Below are 12,352 nucleotides of genomic sequence, written 5' to 3' on the forward strand. Positions count from 1 at the left end.
ATTCCTCCGGCTACAGCTCTCCTGAGGAATTTTCAAAGCACACACAGGGTTCGCTTGGCAGGAGTCTCCCAGGATATAAATACGCATTTGGGGCTTTTGTTTTAAGGACTGCGGTATCTTTTTGGACTCGAGGCCTGCGCACAGGGCTTTCCCCCCCTCACCTTCGTCAAAATGGAAGGACGCACGGCCGGCTGCTGCTCGGAAGGACTGCGAAGACCCAAGGAGAGCCGGAGTGAGGTGCAGGAGACAGCTCCCACCCCGCCCCATCTGATCCTGCTTTTGGCTTCCCTCCCCTGGAAGGCCTGCTTCTCAGCGAGCCTGGCTCCCCCCGGGGTGAGGGTCTTTCCCCTCCCCCCACCCTTCTCAGCGTCACCACAAGGCCCAGGGGCTTTGAGGTCCGTTTAATGAGCAGCTTCGACCTCCCTAGACCTTCCCATTTCATTTCCTATCCTTTCCCATCCGGCCTCTCCATCCCTGTCTCCCCCTGTGCCTCCGGCCTGCCCGGAAGGACAGTCGGACACCCACTTGCTCTGCCCTGCTTTTAATACGGAGTTTCTCTTCCCTGTAGGTCTCCACACGCTGACTGCTCTTGGAGTCAAAGAGTACCAAGATTCCCAGGATGTAAGCAATCCGGGTCTGGTGAGTGACGGCGTGCTGGGCAGAGGCCGGGCCTCCACTGGATTTCAAGGGAAAGGGGATGAGTAGGGGGCGTGGGGAGGCCGGACTTGGAGTCTGTCCAGGGAGGCAGCTGGCTTGCACGGCTCGGAATCTCTTTCCCTCCAGATGCACCTGGAAACGGCACGGTGCAGAGAATCCAGGTGTGAGTCCCTTGGAACCCACTGGAGCCCTGCCAGTCCCTCCCTGGGAGCAAACCGAGTCTCTAGGCGCCTGGGCTTCCTTTCTCCACACGGATGGCCGTAGCTCAGATGAACCAACCAGGGGGCCTGTGCTGGGAAGTGTTTCCAGGGAACTCAAACCAGGGTTAGGGAGCTATTCTTAGAACAGAGAGGGACTGTTCACAGTACCTGGTTCACACCAGTTTGTAACCACATAGCCCTGAGGAGATGACCTATGAGACGTGAAAAAGCCACCTTTGCACACTTAAAGAGCTGTCATTGAAGAAAAGTGAGCAGCTACTGACTCGACCTAAGGAATTCCTAGCAAAGGAGGTATGCCGAGGTGAAATAGGCATTCACTTGAAGTAGTGAGTTCCCTGTCCCTGGAAGAATTCAAGTGCAGGTTGCAGATGCATCGATGTTGAAGGATGGAGCGGTTTTGACTAGGGCAGCATCTTCTAGACTCTGTTCCATGATGACCTGGAACCACCAGGGGTAATAGGGTAAGGGGTTGGAGGTGGGAGCTTATGAGTGCGCACACTCTCCCAGCACCGCCTATTTGATGGGGTTCTGCTATAAAACTGTTTGGAAATTTCTGGATGAGATGACCCTCGGGTCTTCCTAAGACCTGTTGTGCATTGGCCTCTTCTGTATCCGAGCTACCGCTACCGTCAGACAGCCACACATCTCACAGGTGTGACCCCAACACTTCATGTATGTGATGGGCTGGGCAACTCTCCAAGCATGGTGGCGGTTTTGATTAGAAGCTCTAGGGAGCTCTGTCCCCTGTCAGGACCATGAAAAGATTTAACCAACTAGTCACGATATCCAGACCTTTGATCCAGGCCACACAGACCAGAAAGAAAGGCCTGGGGGACCCTGTGGCAGGATTCCCCAACCCTCCAGGCTGTGGGAGACAGGGAGGGTGGCTTCCTAGGGGGATCCGGGCACTTTGGCAAAACCAGTACCACATACTCAAGCTAGCGTGAGAAGAATCACACCCCAGTCCCAGTGGGGAATTTGCACAGGAGGGACACCCCTTGTGAATGGGAAGGTCTGAGTAATGAGCCCCCAGGCCTCCTTTGTGCTCTGGGTCTTCTTCCCCTGGGCCTGGGTCAGCTGCAGCTCTAAATATTTATCAAGGGTCCCTGAGGGCAGGGTGCCGTGGGAGGCCAGAGACGGGATTTTTCTTTAAGAAACTGACAGCATGGATGAGAATTGAGTTTGACAGTCTGTTGTGCATGGGCTGTCTATTCAGCTGAGTCCTGCGTGCTGTGGGGGGCTGGGCTGGGGATGGGAGACAAGGAATGGGAGCGGAGGGCTGAACAACTCATTTGTGCTTTGATGCTTTCTTGACAAATCTTTAAGCAGGAGTGGGGTTTTGAGGTCAGGGGCTGTGTCTTTGATTCACAGGACCTGGCACGTAGTAGGTGCTCAGTAACTGATTGTCAAATGACTGGAAGGGAAACCGATGAGGAGGCACCCAAGGAGGTGACGTCTCGTTAAGAGGAGCCGGGCCCCTGGAGTCAGGGTTCAAATCTCGGCTCTTCCACTAGCTGTGGGGCCATAGGCAAGTTGCTCACCTTAGATACTTCAGTCTTCTCCACCAATAATGGGATTGTGATAACACCTACCACACCAGGTGGCTGTGAGGATGCAGGGAATTAATTAACTCCGGTTGAGCGGCTTGGCCCTGGGCCAGCACATAGTAAGTGCCCAATAAACATTAGCCGTGCTCTTATTCGACACATGGGACATGACTCTGGATTAATGTTCAGTATTGGGACAGCGTGAGGCAGAGGACAGAGCTTGGGGCTGGGAGTCAGAAGCCCTGGCTTAACTGATGGGAGAGGGGACAGGGAAGCGATTGCACCCCTGAGCTCACTCTCTAAAACAGAGATGCTTTGAGAAGGTGGCTCTGTTCTTCCCTTGCTCTCTCTCTCTCTCTCTCTCTATCTATCTATCTATCTATCTCTATCTCTCTCTGATGGGCCGTTGGGGTCCTGGCACCTGTCCAAAGGCGAGGGCCGCTCAGCCATTTATTTCTTGCTGGGGGCCCTCCTGGAAAGTGGTCTGACTTCTCAGGACCCACCCTGTCCCCCCAGTGAGCTGAAAACCAGTGCGAGCCGCCTTGTCTTGCAGAAATAATCTTAACAACTCAAAAAACACTGTACAGAAGAGAGATTCTGTTGATGCAGATGGAAAATCATTGAAGACGGAGTTTGGGTGGCATAGTCTCAAAGCTCGCAGCCAGGGAGTGCCCCTTCCCCATCCCCTCCCAGAGAAGGTCTGGTCGCCTCTTGGGCTGGGAGACCAATTCTCAAAAGCATGCTTCACTTTGCACAAGACACCATCTACTACTTGCACAAACCACCACCAGGACTTGTAGCAGGTTTTAAATAAAAATTGCACTTGTCTGAACTGGATAGATCTAGCATGTGCCTAACTCCAAGCCTCACACTGCACAAATGCCCATATCGGCCCTGAAAGCAGACCTAGAAGAATCTAGACTGCATTGCCAGGGAGGCCAGGGCCCCTGTGGGATGGTGTGTGTACACACCAATAAGAGACACTTAGGCAGGGATCCCTGGGTGGCGCAGCGGTTTGGCGCCTGCCTTTGGCCCAGGGTGCGATCCTGGATACCCGGGATCGAATCCCACATCGGGCTCCCGGTGCATGGACCCTGCTTCTCCCTCTGCCTATGTCTCTGCCCCCCCCCCCCCGTGACTATCATAAATAAATAAAAAATTAAAAAAAAAAAAAGAGACACTTAGGCAGCTTTGATTGCTGGAAACGCAGGGAGCCTACACTAGGCCGGCAGGCCAAATGCGGACGTACTGCCGACACATTCAAGCAGCCACCTCTGTAACCCTGTCCGGGGTGGGTACCTCAGGATGCACTCCAGGTTGTTTGGGTGTGGACCAAGTGCCACTGGCAGAGAGAGCCCAGTGTCTCCAATATGGGTCAAGGAGTACCCACTGCACATGTGTGCGTCACGCACTCACATGTGGGGAGCCCCGGACCTCAAGGAGAGCAAGTGCGTGGAGAGGCAGGGTGATGGTGTCATAGGCAGGTTAGCACAGGCGTGAAGGAATGGGACTCCAAACAGGATGCCCTGCAGTCAGCAACAGAGGAGGCTGCGGTCAGCCTACAAGAATTCAGAGACCTAACTAAAGAATAAAAACGCTGTGTTCCTTTTTCCCAGACCCAAGTATGTGCCTGAGAGCCTTTAATGACAGAATGACTCTTCCACCAGGGGCGCTAGAGGGCACAAAGTATAATGATATTCGGTATTCAGGGGGGGTACACTTGCAGAAAATGCTAGGATGCATGCGTCGAGTGACCAAAACTAGGTATGTGCTACGTCTCCCAAAGCTCCTCTACGTTAAAGGGAAAAAAGATCCCCCATCCCTCCCGTGAACATTCAGCCCCTCATTTTAACCTCCCTATAAGTAGGTGAGACCCAAGCCTCCTGAGCAGCTCCCACTCAGAGCCTGCACACACTCCCTTCTTGAGTGTTACTTCCCTTCCCGTAAACTCTTTGCTGTTCCTTTTATCTTTTAAAAGCTTGCATTTGCCTGAAACATTTATCAGCATTAGTAGTAGACCTGGACTGTAGAATGAGCTTGTTCAGAGGCCTACCTTTCACCTCCCCTGCCCGTCGCACTGTGGTCCTAGCTGGATAGTAGGACTGTAGTGTTAGCCACAATCATTGAGGACAGAAGCACTGCCCCTGGACCTGTGGGATCTTAAAATATGCCTAACATTTTGCCGAGTGACCCCAACTTCACTTCTACCTTTCATAGGAAGGGAATAGGGATGAGGGGCTTTCCTGGGCAGCTTCAAAGGGGAGGCATTCAAAAGAAAGAAGCCACAGGCCTTGGCTTCTCTCAGCCTCTGTGCCACCAATATTTAGATGAGGTAACGGAGTTAGGTCAGGGATGGTAAATAGATTAAGTCTTCTGGACTCTGATCAACTGCTCATGGCTGCCAGGTGCAGGGTGTTGAGAAGGATTCTGAGGAAAATCCAAGAAATAGTGTGCTATGATGGATTATCGGCTGAGGGGGCAAGGAAGAGGACTTGTAGCATCCGTGCCAGTTTGGGGCATCCCCGCACAAAGGCAATTTATAAGACCATAGCCCCATACTTCGTGGTTTTCCATCAGCAGCCTTGTTTAGCATCAGAGAGGCAAAGCTCAGCAAAACCTCATTAATCTGGACCACTTTAGAACCAACCCAAGTAAGTAAAAAGTCTTCATCTTTGCGTGTCTACTGCACACAGGAGCTTTGTTCCCTTTTAGTGAACGGAATCAAATGAACTCCCAGCTAGTTAACTGGTGCCAGTACAAGGGCCACAGTGATCTGTGCTTAGCAGGGCTGACCGTATGGCTGAGGGTGTCTGACCTATACTTCTAGGACACTTACTCTGTGCACTAAGGATGGATACCACCGAAACTCTAATAAAAGCAGGGCATTTTTGAGGTAGAAAATCATTCAATGGGCAGCTTGGCTTCTATTTCAAATTGCCAGAGAATTTGAATTAGACTTGGCTGCACTAGCTAGGAATAAGCTGGTTTTTTGCAGAATTATATGCACAAGATGAGACAAAACAGTCCAGAACTAGATTTTCGCCGAGTTTCCTGATCTGTAAAATGGGGAAATAATACACCCCACAGGGCTATTTGGGAGAGTAAATGAAATAAAATGTGGAAGAGGCCCTGCCGGCGATCTTGCTCACAAAAGATGGTCAAAAATGCTATTTCTTCTCCCCCGTACCACCTCCTATCTATAGTCCCCCTGAAAGCATAGCTTTCTTCTTACAATATGTTCGAGAAAATGCTGTTACAGATAGATTTTTTTAAAATAGCATCATACTTTTCAAATGACTCCTGTTGGTTTCTCAGAGGCTCTTCCTTTTTATTCTCAATGATTTTTCAATGGGAAAGGTCCACTTAAAGCTTCAACTTGTGTTACTCTTGGTCCTCTGGGGAGAGTAGCTGATGGTCCCAGGGTCCTGGCAGGCATGTGCATGAAGGCTTTGGTTTGGGTCTCTCTAGAGGATGCTGAACCACATGGTGACTGGACCATGTGCACATCTGCCCTTTAGCTCAGCAAGTGTCAGCACCCAAATGCCACTCCTACTCTAGGGAGAGTCAGGACAGCAAAAGTGCTCAAATGTCAAACTGATACCAAGTGAATTTGAACAGAAGCATGCCAAAGGAGGGGATCTACTTGTTAAAAATGGGTACAAAATTTGAAATGGAATTCCAGTTTCAGGCTTAATCCCTGAGAATATTTAGGAGAAAGAAGAAATTCTCACTTTAGGAAAAAAAATCAAGCCCAAAAATCTACATGAGGCAGAGAGAGGACCCCCCACAGCTAGAGAGGCAACACTCCTGGTCACAGAAGCCAAGAGCCATGGGAAGGGGCCTGGGAAGCCCGGGAGAGTTTGTTAGGACTTCTGGGCTGTTGGCCGAGAGCAGAGGTTCTAAGGAGACAACAGACAAGTGCACACCCTTTATCCTGGCCTCCTGGAGCTTTTGCCCCATCTTCTCTGGCCCTGGCCTGAACCACCTCATGCTTCTCTTCTGGCCTCTCTCCTGAGGCCTGGAGCAGAGCAGCTGTGCAGCCCCTGGCCTGCTCCCCTGCCTGAGGAGCTTCATCTGCTCCACCCCAAGAGAAGACCTGGCCAGCAGCCAGCCCAGTGCCCCATGGGCAGGGGAAGAGGAGAAAGTCCCTCACTCTCTCTTTCTCATTCTTCCCCCTGAGCCTCCACTCCCTGTGTGATGACCCTGCTGTGGGTCCCTCCTCTCATCCTGCTCCAGCCTCATCCCGTTGCTCCCAAGAATGGGGCTGAGAGTTCTGTGGTGTGGGGGAGGCCTTGAGGTCGTAGGGCATGGCCAGCATAGGCATGCCTGACAAGCTGTTACCTGGAGGCGCCGGGCAGCCAGGGCTGTCCCCTCAGCATGTCCTGCAGCTTCCTCTCAGGCCCTTGTGCCCTCTCTGGATTCCCATGGACTTTACCATCCCAGCACCTAGTGTGAGGTGGTACTGCAGGGTCATTAAGACTGTGCACTCTGGAGCTAGATGGGCTTGGTTGGGATCCCGGCTCTACCTTTGCCTGTCCCTGATCTTAGCCAAGTTATTTAACTTCTTTTTTTTTTTTTAAATATTTTTAAAAAAAAATTTTTTTTTAATTTATTTATTTATGATAGTCACAGAGAGAGAGAGAGAGAGAGGCAGACACATAGGCAGAGGGAGAAGCAGGCTCCATGTACCGGGAGCCCGATATGGGATTCGATCCCGGGTCTCCAGTATCGCGCCCTGAGCCAAAGGCAGGCGCCAAACCGCTGCGCCACCCAGGGATCCCCAAGTTATTTAACTTCTCCGCACATCAATTTCTTTATCTGTAAAATGGGCCATCTCACAGGGTAGTTATGGAATGTTCTTAGAACAGGGACCCGCACAGTGTTAGTAAATCAAAAGCAGTAAGTAAATAAATACAGAAGTCAGTGTGTCATGTGATCGCCTGATTGACACCAAAGCTATAAGCTTCCTACCCACGGACACAAAGTCCTTCATTCTGCCTGTGGGTTTGCAGGCGGCTTTCACCTAGAGCCTGAGGGAGGGGAAGAATTTCTGCAGGTAGGGAAGCAGGGGAAGCAAGCACAGAGGTGCAGACGCAGAGGAAGTCTGAGACGTTGGGAAGATGCCAGAAGTCCGGTGTTGCTGGAGCAGGGATGGCAGTTGAGATGGGCAAGCTCGGATGAGTCAAAGCCCAGAGAGCCTCACAGGCCATGCGCAGGATTGGACTACCTGTGGGAAACAGTAAGCAGCTTTCAGAAGTTTTACACCAAGCAGGTGACATGAGGCGGTCTCTGGTTTAGAAATGTGACATGGTCACAGTACAGAGGGTGGGCCGTGGGTAAGACCGATCAAAGGCAGGACAGACACAGGGACAGATGGGCTGAGGGAGGCAGTCAGGAGGCAGCAGAGGAGGGCTGGCTGTGGAGAGGACATAGCCCTGTAAACCCAGAGGGAGGGCTGTCCCAGCAGGGCTGGAGCTCAGGGAGTTGCCCCCAGGGTGCCAATTCAGAGAAAGCATTAACTGGCCTTGAACACAGAAAGCGAGAACAGGGGAGTCAAGAGGGAGCCATGACTTCCTGGCATAGGAATCTGAGAGCGATCCTGCTGGGCATGGTCATGAGCAGATAGGGAAAATGTGCCAGTGGTACAGAAGGCCCTGGGCAGGTCTTATTTGACACACTCAGGGGACACCCAGGGACTGGGAGGCAGCGTAGAGCAGGGGTTAAGCAGGTGGTCTCAGGAGTCCAAATCCTGATTCAGCCACTTACTAGCTGTGTGACCCTACGGGGGTCATTTCCACTTCCAGAGCCTCAGTGTCGTCATCTCTATAATGGGGATTCTGCAGTTATTAGCCACCTAAGAGGGCCGTAGGGGTCAGTACATGTAGCGTTAGGAGCTATGCCTGGCACAGAGGGAGTACTCGGTAAGAGCAACCTTGCATCCCATTAGCAATGGCCTTGCTATTAATACAGTACTAGCACTTGTGTCATCCTCCTAGTGGAAATGTCCAACATGGACAGAAGCAATTTCAGGACAGGATGGATTAATTCATGAGTCATCCATATATAGGTCAGTGGTTGCCAACTGGATGGGGGGAGTCCTGGGGAGGAGGAAGAGATGACCATCAGCTGGGTCCTTTTCAAACTGCATCACCCTCCCTGTGCCGTAGCCCCCACCCCACCCTCACTGTCCTGTAAAAAATCAACGTGGGCCATTGTCACCACTACCGAAGGGCACGTGCCACATCTCCTAGGCCGACCAGGGGAGGAATGAAGATGGGTGGCTGATGGAGGAGCAAGGCAAGGCCATGGGATGATTGCACTCTCTCGCAGGGACAGCTCGGAGCAGAGGACAGAACCTTTAGACACTAACAGCATTTAAGAGGCCAGACCAGAAGAAACAGGTCAGTCAGGAAACCAAGCTACAGCTGTCCCAGGTGCCACTGGTGTGCAGTGTGCTCGGCCCTGCTGGATGGGACATGAAGAGCCCATTAGAGGCATAGGCTGTGCTCATCTGCACAGATGCAGGTGCAAGTTCAAACCATACCCCCAAAGAGCAGTGTGTGAGGGGTTCTGTGCTCTTTCCACTTGCTTCTTTTGCTCCTACTCCAGGAGCAGATTCAGTGTATCTGAGGAACGGGAGAGACGGCATCCCACCATCCCCTACCATCCATCCAACACCTTGCCCTAGTGGCCTACCCTAAACCCTGTTCTGTGGTATTTCAGGGCCCAAAGTTTATTGGCCAAGGAAATGGTAACAGCTGAAACTAGTAGGTAACAGTACTTAAGTGAATATTTGATTATATTAGTCAGAATTTTGGTTGCAAGCTGGAGATCTAATTCAAATTGACGGAAGTATAAGACAAAAAAGCAGTTCATGTAATTGAAAAGTCTGAGCTGGCCTGGCTTTGAGCCCAGCAAGATCTAAACAATGTCAGCAGGCATCGCTTCTCTCCATCTCGAGACTCAGATTTCTTCTGTGTGGGCTTTGCTCAGGCAAGTCTCCCCCAAAGATCCAGCAGCCTCTCTCATCAACCCCCACAGAAAGAGGGCTTTGCTTTGGTGGCCATCCCAGCAAATGCCCTGGGGGGTGGGGATGGGGCAGGTCACAGGCCTGAGCCCAGGTTTGCTGGTTGAGCAGCATCAGTGAGCATCCAGAAAAGGCCCGTCACCCTCCAGCCTGTGCAGGATGCTGTCTTTGCTGCTGTCTTTGCTTCAGGCGGAGCTCCGTGCTGATGAGGCTTCTCCTTTCTATGGCAGTGTATCAGTTCTCCTTTTCCTTTTGCTGTTGTCACAAACTACTCCTTGCCTGAAGCCTCACAAACTTAATAGTTGTGGAAGTCAGAATTCTGAAATAGGTCTCATTGAGCTAAAATCAGGGTGTCAACAAGATACGTTCCTTTCTGGAGGCTCTGGGCTGGGCGTGGGGGCAGTGGGGATCCATGGCTTGCCTTTTCCATCTTCTAGAAGCTTCCCTAATTCCTTAGTTTATAGCCTCTTCCATCTTCAAAGCCAGCAGTGGCCAGTTGAGTTTCCCGCCTGCTGCATCACTCTGAAGCTGACTCTTCTGCCCGGCTTCAATCTCTAAGGACTCTTGTGATTCCATGGTGCCTACCCAGATAATCCAAGATATTCTCTTTATTTTAAGGCCAGCTGATTAGCAACCTTAATTCCATCTGCAGCCTTAATTCCTCTTTGCCATTTAAGGGAACACATTTACAGGTTCTGAGGATTGGGGCCTGAGCATCTGAGGGTAAGGGAACTATGTCTCTGCCCACCACAGTCATCGTCATAACTATTGTGACATCTAGCCAGCACTTGCCACATCCAAGGCTATTTGCTAACCTCATAACCACTCAAACGGAGGGCACAGCAAATATATCCCCCATTTTACCATCAAGAACACTGAAGACCAAAAAAAGTTAATCTTTTCCAAGGTCACAGACTCAGTAACAGTAGAGTTGAGGCCAGATCACACATCTGCCAGACCCCAGAGTCTGGCTGTTTACCAGGTCAGCCAGTGGAGGATTTCCGGAGCCTCGGAAAAATAGAAAACAGAGGTTATTTTCGACATGGTGGAGGTACATGGATGGGGTGGTGGCAAAGTTCTCTGGCGCCAGACCCCGGGGTTTATGTGCCGGCTCTGTGCTTTCCTAGCGGGGGTGATCTTGGCCAGGTCACCCTCCTTTTCTATGCCTCCTTTCGTAAACTATAGAATGAGCATTGCAAGACTCCAAGGAATCACCAAGGCTTTTATTTTTAAAATAAAACAAACTCCCCGGCCCAAGTTTTCCTTTTTTAAGTGTAGCTTCAACCTGCTTTTAGTGAGAGAAGCCATGTAGACATCTCCTTTCACTGTGCTTTCCTTATTTTTCCTGTTTCCTCATAAGACAGCATGGCAAGGATCAGCCAACTATGCCTATCTCTGAGCAGCCTGTGAGCTAAGAATGGTTTTATATTTTTAAAGGATTTTATATATATATATATATATATATATATATATATATATATATGCAACAGAGACTGCATGTGACCCACCAAGCCTAAAATATTGACTATCTGGCCCTTTCCAGAAAAGGTTTGCCGACCTCAGAGAGAACATGGCATGACAGTAGAGTCAATGGGACCTGGGTTTGGATCCTGCCTTGGATGGTCAGGGCCCAACTAGACCTTTTAGACCAGGAAAGCACCGTGGGGCCTCTCTTGGGGCTTTTCCTACTGGCAGGGGCACCAATGCAGGGGTGGCGGTCACTCTGTGATTGGGCACTTACTCTGGGCGAGCACTGTGCTGAGAACATCATCAGGCCTCCCCTCACCAGCCCAGGGAGTAAACACAGTTCTGACCCCTCTGACACGTGGGGAGGGAGGGCAGGCCACTCCTTCCTGAGTGACATGGTGGGAGAACACGGAGCGAGGATTTGAACCCAGCTAGGCAGGCCTACGCTCATCGGCTCATCTGTGCTCATCGGCTTTGTCTCCAAGTTCTGGCCATTTGTTCTATTTTTGGGCAAGGGAACCATTGGCCATGCTTGCCCCCCATTTATTTTCTTGACCTCCCTGACTTTCCCTATCTCTCTGGCCAAATTCCTTCCCACTATAAAATGGGAGAGTGATCAGAAACAGCTGTACCGAGAACATGTACAATTTTGTTCCTGGCATTCATCCATCTCTCCATCCATCCATCCGTCCATTCATCCGTTCGTCCGTCTGTCCATCTATCCAGCAAACAGCACAGCACCAGGAACCGGTGAGCAAACAAGTCTTTAGCAGTGACAGCAGGGGGAAACCCCAAGGCCCTGGGTCCTCTACATTCCTTGTTATGGGGAGGCACACAAGGAAACTCATTAAATAGCACCACGCACCCGATTAATATGCAATAATTTGGGCAGCACCAGACTATGTCAGCACCCCTCCCCCCCACCCGGTTACCATGACGACAGGATTTCAACAAACAGCTCCTCAATATTTAATGAAAACGACGCTCCTGACAGGCGAGCAGAAGAGCAACCACACTACAAAGGGCTTGGAGGGGTCTACAAGGACATTTTTGTACGAAGCCATCAGTTTCCCCCGATCCCTGTATGCATGCCATCCGTCGCCAGAAAATGCAAGTGTTCTGGGGGGGCTGGGAGCCAACGTGATGCCAGGCCTCCTTTACGTGCAGCAATTGAGAGTTGTCACTTCTTTAATGCAGAATGTCACAACGGCTCCGTGAGGACGGGTAGCGTGATAGCATTATTAAACGCTTCTTTGTACACCAATCTACTAATTTCACCCCTGCTCGCCTGAGGCTGCTGAAAGCCTTGTTTGCTTCCTGTGTCTTGAATCCAGCTGGATTGTGAGACGGCGTGTGGAGAGCCCGGAGCATGTGTGTGCCACTGTGAGAAGGAGCTCGTTTCCTCTTCAAGGCACCATCTGGTCCCACCCGGT

At 51.1% G+C, this 12,352-nt stretch overlaps 1 protein-coding gene across 1 annotated transcript in view; it reads left to right on the forward strand.

Annotated features, from left to right (window-relative positions):
• The window catches only part of ZHX2 (zinc fingers and homeoboxes 2), a 161,750-nt gene that overhangs the window by 71,693 nt on the left and 77,705 nt on the right, over positions 1 to 12,352 (forward strand). Inside the window, exon 2 of the mRNA XM_055314139.1 lies at positions 569 to 639. The gene's annotated coding sequence lies outside the window, so the exon portion shown is untranslated. The remainder of the gene's footprint in view (positions 1 to 568; positions 640 to 12,352) is intronic.

This window comes from Nyctereutes procyonoides, unplaced genomic scaffold (assembly GCF_905146905.1).
Source record: "Nyctereutes procyonoides isolate TBG_1078 unplaced genomic scaffold, NYPRO_anot_genome, whole genome shotgun sequence".
NCBI classification, from domain to species: Eukaryota; Metazoa; Chordata; class Mammalia; order Carnivora; family Canidae; genus Nyctereutes; species Nyctereutes procyonoides.